This window comes from Physeter macrocephalus, chromosome 4, assembly GCF_002837175.3.
Source record: "Physeter macrocephalus isolate SW-GA chromosome 4, ASM283717v5, whole genome shotgun sequence".
NCBI lineage: Eukaryota > Metazoa > Chordata > Mammalia > Artiodactyla > Physeteridae > Physeter > Physeter macrocephalus.
The window spans coordinates 28,011,898-28,024,073 of record NC_041217.1 but is presented as its reverse complement, the minus strand read 5'-3'; the positions used below and the strand labels follow the sequence as shown (position 1 = coordinate 28,024,073).

General features: G+C 46.7%; 1 long non-coding RNA gene across 1 annotated transcript; it reads right to left on the bottom strand.

Annotated features, from left to right (window-relative positions):
• Positions 1-604: 604 nt before the first annotated feature.
• Positions 605-10,333, bottom strand: LOC102985676 (uncharacterized). The gene is made up of 5 exons (XR_003679381.2): positions 8,596-10,333; positions 8,339-8,505; positions 7,079-7,397; positions 2,127-2,323; positions 605-1,031 (listed from the first exon to the last, which is right to left on the bottom strand). It is a non-coding gene; the product is annotated as an uncharacterized lncRNA (long non-coding RNA).
• Between the last annotated feature and the right edge of the window lie 1,843 nt (positions 10,334-12,176).

The following is a 12,176-nucleotide window of genomic DNA, read 5'->3' as shown; positions in this document are numbered from 1 at the left end:
AGTTCACACAAACAGGTACTGCTGAATGAAACCTTCCTGGGTTTCAGCAATATTGAGAGGTTACATTTTCTTCCCTGTGCTAATGCATCACATTTTTCATAAAACTGAAAGAAAAAAAAGTTATGAGCAGAATTTCATCCACCAGAACATTTTAGAAATGCAGAACCTGGGCTTTTGATTTTACCCCATAAATCAAATAAAATGCAGGAAACCATTTTTTCTCAATCCTGATGTCATCATTTTGTACCTGCAGGGCCACATCTTGCCCTGGGAGGAGAGCTACTTCATTTCTTAACAATCTTAACGTTTTCTCTGAGGAATTCCAGTTGCTGCTGAGAACCAGCCTGTCCGAGAATATCCTTCAGTGTTAAGTCAATGATTCAATCAGAATCTGAAATATTCTCACAGAAAAAAATCAGTTAGAAAGTTGCATCATGCAGACTCAATATTGGACCTTCAACTTCATTGTATCATTAAAGAAACAATTCTTTAAAAACTAAACACATGGCACAAATAGGTTTGAATTGGCCAAGAGTCATGTTTTGAGTAAAGACCAAGAAGGAAAATAAACAAACAAGGTGGAAGAATTTGGAATGTGATTTATTTTTCATGGCATAAATTTATACTATTTATTATGTGCAGAAGACAGGAAAGTGTTGTCTGGGCCAGGATGACTCTCACCAGGTACCAGCACGAAGTGTAAAAAAGCAACATTCCTTCTACCCGGGAAGAGAGCTGTTCTGAATGTAGCAGGACAATTTTTTCCCACTGAAGAACTGTGTCTTAGGACTGTCTGTATTGAATTTGCTGTAGTGGAATTTGGTTCTCTGCAATGAATTTCTTCTCCATCAGTGTCTTCTTTGTCTTGTACTCTGTTTTTAATTTGACCACCAGCATTTGGCATTGAATGAAAAGCCCCAAACTCACTCAACTGGAGGGTCACTGCATAGAAGAACAAATCTTTGTTTGTTTTTAATTTCTTTCCTTTCCTGGCACAAGTACTAAATTGAAGTGATGTTGAGAGTATTGATCTGAAAAAGAAAAAGAAAGAATTCAAGGGATTTGCTCCATTAAAAAAAATATGTGTCTTTACTCTGAAGTATTAAGAGCAGTCAGGGCTGTGGGAAACCAGTTTCCAGCAGGTAACTAGGTGACAAGAAATTGTTCAGGTTCAACTTCTAGTTCTGTTTCGTTTTAATTTATAATAGTAATAGCTGATGTATATCTGCCATGTCCAGTTTATAAATTGCTTTAGCATACATTAGTTACCTAATGTGATCCTCAAAGCAGCATAATGGTACAGAGACCATCATTATCCCCATTTCACAGATAAGAAGACTGAGGTTCTGAGAGACTGACTTTATCCAGGTTTTTCAGTTAATGAGAGGCAGTGCTTGAAATCAAGCTTAAGTGTTCTGACTTCAAATTCCTTGTTCCTACTGTTGCCTTTTAAAGACCTAAAACTATGGGATACTTGAGCTGAAAGGGAACTTAGAGATCTACTGGGCCAGCCTTTGCCTGGTTCTACAGGATGTTAACACATTTCCACAAAAAAAAATTTGGGAAATGCCAAATTAAAGGATGTTAAGTGGCTTTCTTGACCACAGAATGTCCCAGAGCCTTTATTTTGCAATGGTTCTTGATGCCTTTTCTGATCTTATTTGGCGATGAATTTATTTTGGGGTCCATCTACCTAAGAACCACATTGTGTCAGGGGTTTGGAAGCAGCTGTCCTCTCTTCTTTTTTACAGAAATAAATCCTCATTTGTTCTGGACTTTCTCAGAGTACGCTATATTGTCACTCATATGCCACCTCAAGTCGACTTGGAAGAAAGTAGAAGAATTGAGCTTTTAATTGTTATTCAACAGATTTACCGCTGGAAACAGGAAGTAGTAACAAAGTGGCAGATTTCTGCCCTCCTGATTCTTTTCACAAACAATTATTAGTTGTGCACCAGATTCCAGGGACTCGGGGGGGATCTGCATGGAAAGATGAAGAGGACACTTCCTGCCCTTAATGAATTCCCTCACATTCTAGAACAAGGTGTAAACAAAACTAACAAATAATGACAAACATCTGATGAAAGCTGGCACGGGATGGGAGCCAGAGAGGGCGGCAACTTGACCTGGAGGAGATTGATGGAGGGGGTGATCTGTGCTCAAGTCCCTGCTCGTCTTCCTGGCAGGAGAAAGGCCACATCAGCCCCTGCACCTGCCCCAACCGAGGAGGGTGGTGACCGGGTACCCAACTGGCAGAAGGTGTGGATGCTCTCTGGGATCCATCCCAGCCCCAGGGCACCGGGGTCTGAGTTCCACAGCTTTCCTGACAGAAAGAAAAAAATAGATTGAAAACGTCTCAGCTCCACATGTCCTATTTTTAATTGATTTGCACACAGACTCTTCAATCACGGTATTAATATTTAATCGTCCTGTCAGGTCAGATCCTTCCCCATCAGACAGTTAAAGATGGTTTTGGACAGAGGAGGAAATGAGGTGGTGGAATGGCACGAGATGAGGAAAGTGAGGCCTTTGCTCAGAGGGGATTGGATCTGAGGACCAAGGAGGGTCCTGAGAAGAAGTACACCCTCTGGGCTGCACAGAATCACAGCAGCCGAGAAAAATGGCCCGGGAACTATTTTAGGTGGACGCGCTCTCAGAGGTGGTGAATAAACGTCTCAAATGTGACTCGTTCCAAGAGGCTGTTAATAGGCAGGAGATGAGAGGGATGGGAGAACTGAATTTCATTCAGGTTCGGACTCTCGCTTTATCTATACCTCCTTTTTCAACACAGAAACGAGGAGGGAGAGCTTGTCTTGCCGCGCTTCCAGGGGAGCAGGGAGAAAAAGCGGCCACTTCCTCCTCCTCTCCCGACTCAAAGAGGGAAAAGCAGCGCACTCACCGCGGGCCCCAGCACAGTCCTTTCTGACCATCGCCCACGGCTTTGCTGAACACAAGCCTACCAAGTCCAGAGAGTCACAGAAAATCAAGATGAGGCGATGCATCGATTCATGTTCATATTTGCTTCGACATCGCCGTCGCCTCTCCGTGCATCGCTGGGTTTGAAGCAGCGGTTCTCATGGGGAAAGAATTGCTGGAAGGGGACCTTTGGAAATGCCCGAGTGTGTCTGGCTGTCTTAACAGTGGCCTGGGATGATCTTACTATTTAGTGGGATAGGGCAGAGATGCTGGACAGGCTGAAACGCTCTGGCTGGTGTCCCCAACCAAGAACTGCCCCTGCCCTGCATGACTACTTGGGACCGCTCTGTGTATTCTCAGCAGAGGATGTGTTTGGAATGGTCTGAGAGTAAACCTGAACTCCATTTCACTCATCAGCATAAAGAGTATTTGTTTCCTGTTTTAACGGTTGTGGAAAATCAAGAAAGACAGACTTTTGTTTGGGGCTTTACCAAGAGTTGATCATCTTTTGGAAGAATCAGATCCCTGATGGCAATGACACTTGTGGTATTTGCTACCAAAACCACATGCCTGTGCCGGTCTGCGTCTGCAGCTGTCAGATTTCCGCACAGGAGGATCTGACTACTTCCTGCTGGCTCCTGACGCAGTCGCACCCAACCTTTACGTATTGAAACACATCTGATGTTATCCTAAGTGACTTTGGTTTTATTTTGCCTTTACATTTCATTAGGGCATTATACTGATTTTTAGAATCGTATGTAGGTGGATAATATTAATTTAATTTAAGGAGCATAAAGGGGATATTATAGAATATTTGTTGTGGGGGAGGCATTGGGTCTGATCCAGGTCCTAAAACAGGGGTGAGATAACTGGTTTAGATTTTAAAACAGGACAAACTCCTGAGGGAAGAGCCAGGCAAATGGATCATCAGCCACAGGACTCTCTGAATCATGTTCTGCTCTGAGGCTCAAATGCTTCTGCAAATGTGCCTGGGAGAATCAGGCAGTTCATGGGGAAGAGTAAAGGGGCAGAAAAGCAAGAGCTCAAGGGCCATGGCAGGGGCACCAGCTCTCAGCCTCACTGGGCACCGTGGGGTCTGTGCCTGGCTGGGGCTCATGGCCTGCTGACTGTGGCCCTGCAAGATTGCAGGCATAGTGTTGCTAGATTTTCCATGCTTGCAGTGGAAGCTAGAAAGCCGGCGTGCTGGAAATTGTATTAGGCGTGGTAAGCCTCCAACAAAGAGAGCCAACAATACAACGGCTTAAGGACCAGGATGTTGATTTCTTTTGCAGGTCATGATCAAGGCAGGGCCACAGCCACATGTGGCTGTCAGCCAGGAGAAGAGGGATGAGGGCGTGGAGGACAGCACGAGCAGCATAATGAAGGTCCAGACCCGGAAGCGGTGCACCTCCACTTTTACCTGCCCTCTGATTGGTGGGGAAATGTCATCTTTAGCTGGGCAACCATCGCCTGGCTGTAACACTGACCGTCTCTGCCAGAGTACTTACTCCAAGCACTTAAACCAGTCCTCTGCAGACCATGGAGCTGAACTTGGCTCAAAGACTGCCTGACCTGCTCTGCTGGAATTCACCATTTAGTTGTAGATTTAAGTTCCACACCAGGAGAAACCATTTAGACTACAGGAAGAAGGAGGAAGGCAGGGGGGCCAACGTGTTTAAGTTGGTGGCAGGGTGGCATACTCAGAGCAGACACTCTTAGTGGGGACAGCTTGGAGGATGGAAGGACACAGAACGCAGGTGAGGGAGGTTTTATTCAGGTTATCTGTCTTACCTCCATCTTGCCTGACAAAGCCCTCCTAGGCCAGCCTAGGTGCTCCTATTCTGTGTGCCTGGCACAGCACCAATTGTACTTATTGTTTTCCTTGCCTATTTTTGTCTTCCCATCTAGACTGCAATTATATTTTGCTCACTTTTATATCCCCAGGGTCTTGCAGAGTAATTAGTATAGTAGGTGCTCAACAAATCCTTGATGAACAACTGAAAAAATTCTATGAACAGTAGAAAACTAATGCATGCTTCTGAGTCAGTGCAAGGCACCATCACGGTGTTTCGTTAAGACTAATCTGGTTATCACGTTCAGAAGGCCAGAGTCAGCAGGACAAAGACAGACTGGGTTTCTCGGCGAAGTACTCTGTGACTGAGGGTATAGATGTCCTGTGGGAAGGAATGGGCTTCAAAAGGCTGATGGGTTGGGGGCGTCTGCATGAGGAGCAGAGAATTAGAAACTCTGCTTCTGGATGTTTCCGTCCAAGTCTAGTCTAGTGATAACAGAGTTAGCTGCAGTACCAGTCACCAAGGCAAGGCCTGAGTGGAGGAGTCAGCGGTGAACAGCAAACCCTTGAGGGTTCTATGTCCTATGAAATTGAATTAAAATAGAAACTCTAGGAGAGCCTTCCTGGATGAGGGAACATTTATGATGGGCTTTGAGACGTGAGGAAAATGAAGGTTCTGAAAAAGCATGTTAGCTTCATTAATTTGCCAAGAATCCAGTGAGTCCAATAAATATTTTTATGAAAGAAAAAATAAATTATGAAATGGACAGTTAGCTATAGTTTGTACTAGTCTCTTCGGAAGAATGAATGGGAGGACAATTGGGGGTTCTTCTCAAGTTGGAAAGTTTCTGTTGCTATATCAGGTTTTGGCCACTCAAGCCCATTGAAGAAAGCTGTGATCTTTGAGGAATAAGGTTCTGCTGGATGTGAGGGGGAGGTTCTGGGAGAAGTCAGGTCACCCCTTCCCTGAGCCAGTGATCTAGGAAACACCAAACAGGTGGCAGCCCCTGTGGTCCGGGATCGACCCAGATGCTGACCTTGCCTGTCACCCCAGCCAGCCAGCGGAAGCTTCCGCAGCCTCAGGGGCTGGCAGGCGGGCCCCAGCATCCGCTGTCACATCCTCAGGGTTGTGAAAGAAAGCCACAGGTCTTCCATTGTATGCAAGGAAGTGGGACTGTAGGTGGGGAGCCTCAGACAGAGCCGAGACACACTTTGGGGTGGGGGCGGGCTCCACAATTAAACAAAGGCTTGGCTGTTAGAAGATCCCTCGGGGAGTGAGACTTTGGATTATTAGGCTTGGGTTAAGGAAAGGGCTTTCTCTGCAAACACAACAGATGCCTGGAAGTGACTCTGCCCACTCAAGATGTTTGTGGGAGGCAAGGCTGAAAGGCCCAGCATGGCAGGCGGTCAGGGTTGCGGCGCTACTAAGCAGGTCTTGGGAGCTGAGGGTGAGGAAGGGTTGGGCTTGGTTTTAAGTCTTGGAGAAGGAGGCTCTGAATGTGGCTGGAGGTGAAGGTGAGACAGAGTAGGATCATGTTGAAGGAGAACTAGAGAGGAAGTCAGAAGACTTGGGTTTTAATTTCAAGTTTTACCATCTAGCGCTTGACCGTAAGTCATTTTCCTTCTTTGGGCCCTCTTTTCTCCACCTGTCCTGCTCTGGCCCAGGTTTGGTGGGGGTGGGAGTAGGGCAGATCTATAGGCTTGGAAGAGGCACAGAGTCCCACGCCACTGTGAAGGGCTGATGCATCAGCGATTTCGATTTCCTTGCACTTCGTAAGCACATGATGGATACTCAGTAACTATAACACAGCCACTGTTTCAGGCTCAGAGACCTCCCCTCCTGGAGTACTATTCTCTACCAAGGTCAAGGGGGCTCCAGACAATCTAAGGGAGCAATGATTTCCCTTCCTGCAGCTTCCAGGATAGATTAGAAATAATAAAATGTTTGGGGCTAAGAATTAAAAATCGGGATGGATCTAAAGTACTTCACCCCCAAATATCTCATTCTTTCAAAGATGATGATCCGAATAATCGAGATTCTGAATGAGACTGAAAAATGCTCTTTGGGAAGAAGATTAGATTTCTTTGCAGAATAACAGATTAAGTTTTTTTTAAAAAAATGACTGACAACAACAAAGTTAAAATATTCAAAACTGCCTCATGAATTAATCAACCAAGGAAACAGTCATTTCCATTATTCAGATGTTAGCAAGACTCTAAGCGTAAATATCTCAGAAGTACTAGAAGGTCATATTTGCAACGAACTTTTAAAGGTGAATTTAGCCCAACATACACACTTTACGGGTGAAGAAATTGAGACCCAGAAAAGAGGTTACAGTAAGAAATGAAAAATGAGTATGCAAAGTTTACCTTCTCCTACGCTGAATGAGGATATGATGTCAGCGTGTCCACCCACACATGGCACCTGGCTGCCTGGGACACCTGCAAGGCTGCCGTGGGGTGACGTGTAGTTTGATTTTCCTCAGCATCTCTTCCTTTGGGAGAACACTTCTCTTCTTTTCCTGGATCTGTCAGTCAAGGTGCTGTTCATCATGGGAGGACACTTGACCCGGGTTGGTCACTAGTCACAGGGATTGGTCTGGAGTGGGCATGTGATCCAAGCAGAACTCATCAAAGGCTTTTCCCGGGATTTTTATGTGGATGGATCCAAAGAAGCATGCTTCCTTGACTGCAAAGAGGAAGCTATTTACAGTAGGAGAAAATGAGGCTATTCTTGAAGGAAGAAAACCCTAGATAGACAGACTCTAGATAAATGATGATAGATATAGACAGATACACACACACACACACACACACACACACACACAGAAGCATAGAAAGAACCTGCTCCTGCATTTGCTAGTTCTTTTGCTTGAGCTAGTTTGAATTAAGTTTCTGTCACTTGCAAACAAAAAAAGTTGTGATCGATATAATAGAAACACAATGGCCCTGTGACTTTTTAATGATCTACAGCTGATAAGTTGGTGGTAGAAGGGAAAGCAATGTAAATAGAATCCCTTTTCTCACCTGGAATGTGTTCCCTGGGACTTGGCACTAGGAGGAGTCTGTGGGCCTTTACAGTTTATTACACCCCCCCTTTTGTCTCTTTAAAAACATTGACAAGACAATATATTGAAATATATAAACATGTTGAAAAGTTACAATGTCCAGCAGCCAAATGCAACTGTTGCTTTGGCTACAAGGCAGTCGTGATGTACAGGCTTTACTGAATCCTGCTCTCACTTTATGTATTATTCAGAAACACACAAAAAATGGCCATCTTAATCGTGGTAACGGCTGTACAACACTCCCCTGCGTCATACGGCAGTTTATGGAAGTTCCCCGAACGCTCAACATTTTTAAAAAAAAGAACACCTAGGTGGTCTTCTGCTATTCTTCTGCAAAATTTTAGTTAAATTTATTTTCAGGTCAAATGTTGGATTACTTCCAACAAGCTGCTGTTCCATGAAAACTGCACATTTGAACTTGCCTTTGTAAATGTTATCCTTCCTGCCCTTGGAATCTCCTGCCCCTTTCTTTTTATGTCCTTGTTTTGGTTAACTCTTATTCACCCTTTAAAGCCCTGCTCTACCACTCCCTCATTGATTTGTTCTTTTATCAAGCACTTACCGAACTAAGTGCTGTGCTGGGAGCTGGGGATATGGCAAGGAACATGATGCTCGTTCATTCAACCAGCAGATATTTCTTGAAGGTCTGCTATGTGGCAGTTGCAGTGTTAGGTGCAGGAAATCCAGTGGTGAGTAAGACAAGGTCCTTGCCCTTGTGGAGCTTAGATTCTATCGGGAGATAACAAAATAGAATTTATGAAGGAGTGGGATGTGTTCTCCTGTCATTTATCTCCATCCTTCTCAGTAGCTACTTCTTACCTGTGTTTCCGACTAGACTGTGAGGAATGTTGGGGGGAGAGGCTGTGTCCTTCACCCCATCTCTCCACAGCGGCGCAGGGCCCAAGGACACCACAGTGGCACACGATGCCCAGCCTGAGCCCGCCAGCGATTCCTTATTCACAGAGGCTGTTGCCCAGTTAGGTGGGGAGGAGGGGCTACCTGTGGGAGGAGGGCTGTGCTTCCCCAAGCCCTGGCAGACTCCTCTCCAGCAGCAGGTAGAAAGAGGAATTTAATGAGGTTTAAAGGAAGACAATAAAGAAGATCCAAAGACATGGCCATCTGGGCTTCAGCAGTTTATGAGAAGGGAAGCCCAGCCCGTGACAACAGCTGGTTCAACTCTGAAGAGAAGCCACATGACTTTAATGCCCCGTGAAAGCTGTTGGTGGGGTCCATGGGCAAGGCTGTGACTGTCACTGCTTTCTAATGACGCTGCCATGGGCTCCCTGCAGCTTGGGGAGAGGGAGGTCAGGAGACCAGGCAGGAGGGTGCAGGGCAGATGCAGGAGGTTCTGGGTGGTAAGTTGCTGGGTGCTGAGATGGGGCCAAGGCTCCTGTGGCTGGTGACACTTGGTGCCCTTTGATTCAGAGCTGAAGGGACTGTGGAGTTCCATCTGGTCCTACCCCTTTATTTAGAAGAGAAAACTGAGGCCCACAGAGGTTAGGCAGCCTGACAAAGGCCAAAGAGCTAGGAGGAGGCCAGGCCAGGAGTTAGCCCCAAGTTCTCCTGCCTCTGCAGCAAGCTGAGCTCCCTCAGGTAGGACGCGGGAACTGTGACTAACCCTCCACCACACGCAGACAGTTTTCAAGATTAGTATCCGGCCCTCTTTGCTTTTTCTCCCCCTCCCTTCTTCTCTCCCAAGATGAGTGCAACACCCGTGTGCCCCAGGCACTGGGAGAGGTGCTGAGGGTAGCGATGCCAGGTCTGGCTGCAGCCCGAGGGGCTCCCGGGCTCTGGGGGAGGAACACTTACCCCTAGGTAACGAAGCCTCCGTGTGGTCAGGCAGGATGCACGTGAGGTCTAAGCGCACGGGGTCCCCCGGCTGATCCGGGGGCATCAGGGACCACATTCTGGAGGAGGGGACACTTGTGCCCAGGGGTGAAGAATGAGAGGGAGACAGGCATGCGACAGGCTTTAAACAGGAAAGGGAGATCCTAGGAATTTCATTTCGGATAAGACCCTGGTGACAGTGTGATGGGGGGATTTAAAGGGGCAGAGAGAGTCAGGGGAGAGCTGATGGAAGGCAGTGATCTAAGGAGGAGGTGCCGAGGGCCTGGAGTTGTGCACGGCAGGCAGGCAGGCAGGAAAAGAGTCAAGAAATATTTAGAAGGTAAGATCAGCACGCCTGTCGATTGGTGAGGAGGTGACAAGGAGGCAATGGAGGAGCGGGCTGAGCCCTCAGGGTCACCTTGTTGTCGTGGTCTGACATCTCTTCCTCCAGGCTCCTGGCTGCTCACTGGATATCTCTGTGCGGATAAGCACTGGCCTCTCAAACCCAAAAGCACTACTTGATTCTTCACAGAATTGTCTCCTCTGCCTCATTTTCTGGTTTTACTCAGTGGTTCCCTTACTTGGCCAAGCTGATGGTTTCTCTCAGGCCAGCCCAACTCACCTGAATTTTTGTGAGGCCGAATTTAAAAGGCACACACACACACACACACGCACGCACGCACACACGCACGCACGCACACACGCACGCACACACGCACGCACACACGCACACACACGCACACACGCACGCACACGCACGCACACACGCACACACACACACACACACACACACACACACACACACACACACACACAAGGCACATCTAGTCACTTCCCTGGGAGTGGCTGCTCCCCACACTGACCAGTTGAATCATTCAAAATTTAGTTCAGTTCAACATTTACCCCAAAATCACTATTTGTCGAGCTCCCAGGATCCAACCATGGCAAGAGGAAGGTCTCTGACCCCTGAGGTCCCCAGAGAATAAAGGGATCCTCCGTTTCTGAACTGCAAGTCCTTACCTCTGGGTTCTTTTCTCCACTTTGCTTTGATGCCCAGAATGAATGAAAAAAAAAATCTGACTTAAAAAAACAAATGAACAACAGCAAGATTCCCTTAATTATTTGTTCTAATGGGCCATAGGTCAGCATGATCTAGGATCTGGTGCTAAACCTGTTACAGAGAGAAAATTTTTTTTTAATTTGACTTTTGGTTTTATCATAGGTGCTCAATAACTATTTGTGGAATGAATGAACATCTAGGCTAAGAAAGCACTCATTGCGCAGGTCCCATAAGACCTGCTTGAGAGCAAGTCTGGGTACCACCCCTAGGGCACAATGGATGGGCAAAGGTATCAATTATTATGATAATAGTCACTGTTTATAAAAATCAGTGATATTACTTTGTCCTGGAAAATAGCTGAATATTTAAAGTAGGTCTCGGGACTTCCCTGGTGGCGCAGTGGTTAGGAAACTGCCTGCCAGTGCAGGAGACACTGGTTTGAGCCGCGGTCCGGGAAGATCCCACATGCCACGGAGCAGCCAAGCCCATGCACCACAACTACTGAGCCTGTGCTCTAGAGCCTGCGAGCCACAACTACTGAGCCCACATGCCACAACTACTGAAGCCCGCGTGCCTAGAGCCCATGCCCTGCAACAATAGAAGCCACTGCTATGAGAAGCCCGTGCACCGCAATGAAGAGTAGCCCCCTCTTGCCGCAACTAGAGAAAGCCCACGTGCAGCAACGAAGACCCAATGCAGCCCAAAATAAACAAATAAATAAATTTATAAAAATAAATACAGTAGGTCTCTCCTGCATCCTGAAATCTTGTTACTCTAATTATTTACATCAATTCAACGTTTACTGAGAAAAAGGAGTACAGATTGTTCAAGGATGGGAAGAAACCAGCTCTGATTTCCTAACGATTGCAATCTAGGTGGTGGTGAGCTTTGGGTGTCAGTTCCGTGTTTCTCCCCAGGTTGCCCTACCAGCCACTGGAGTTGAGCAAGCTACCAGCACTCACAGAGCCTTGTGTTTTTCCTCCTGCCTTCCTCACCTCAGATTGTTGGGAGGATTGTATTAGTCCACGAGGGCCGCCAAGACAAAACACACAGCCGGGGTAGCTTAAACAACAGAAATTAATTTTCCTACAATTCTGGAAGTGAGAAGTCTGAGATCATGGTGTTGGCAGGTTGGGTTTCTCCTGAGGCCTTGCCTTGCAAATGGCCACCCCCTTGCTGCCTCTTCACATGTCGTCCCTCTGTGCCCACGCAACCCTGGTGTCTCCCTGTCTGTCCAAATTTCCTCTTGTTATAAGGATACCATTCAGGTTGCATTAGGGTCCACCCTAATGGCCTCATTTTAACTCAGTCTCCTCTTTAAAGGCCCCATCTCCTAGTATAGTCACATTCTGAGGTACTGGGGGTTAGGGCTTCCACATATCAATTTTGGGGGACACAATTCAGCCCATAACAAGAACCAAATAAAATCACGTGCAAAATGTCTAGCATCGGGCTTCCCTGGTGGCGCAGTGGTTGAGAGTCCGCCTGCCGATGCAGGGGACATGGGTTCGTG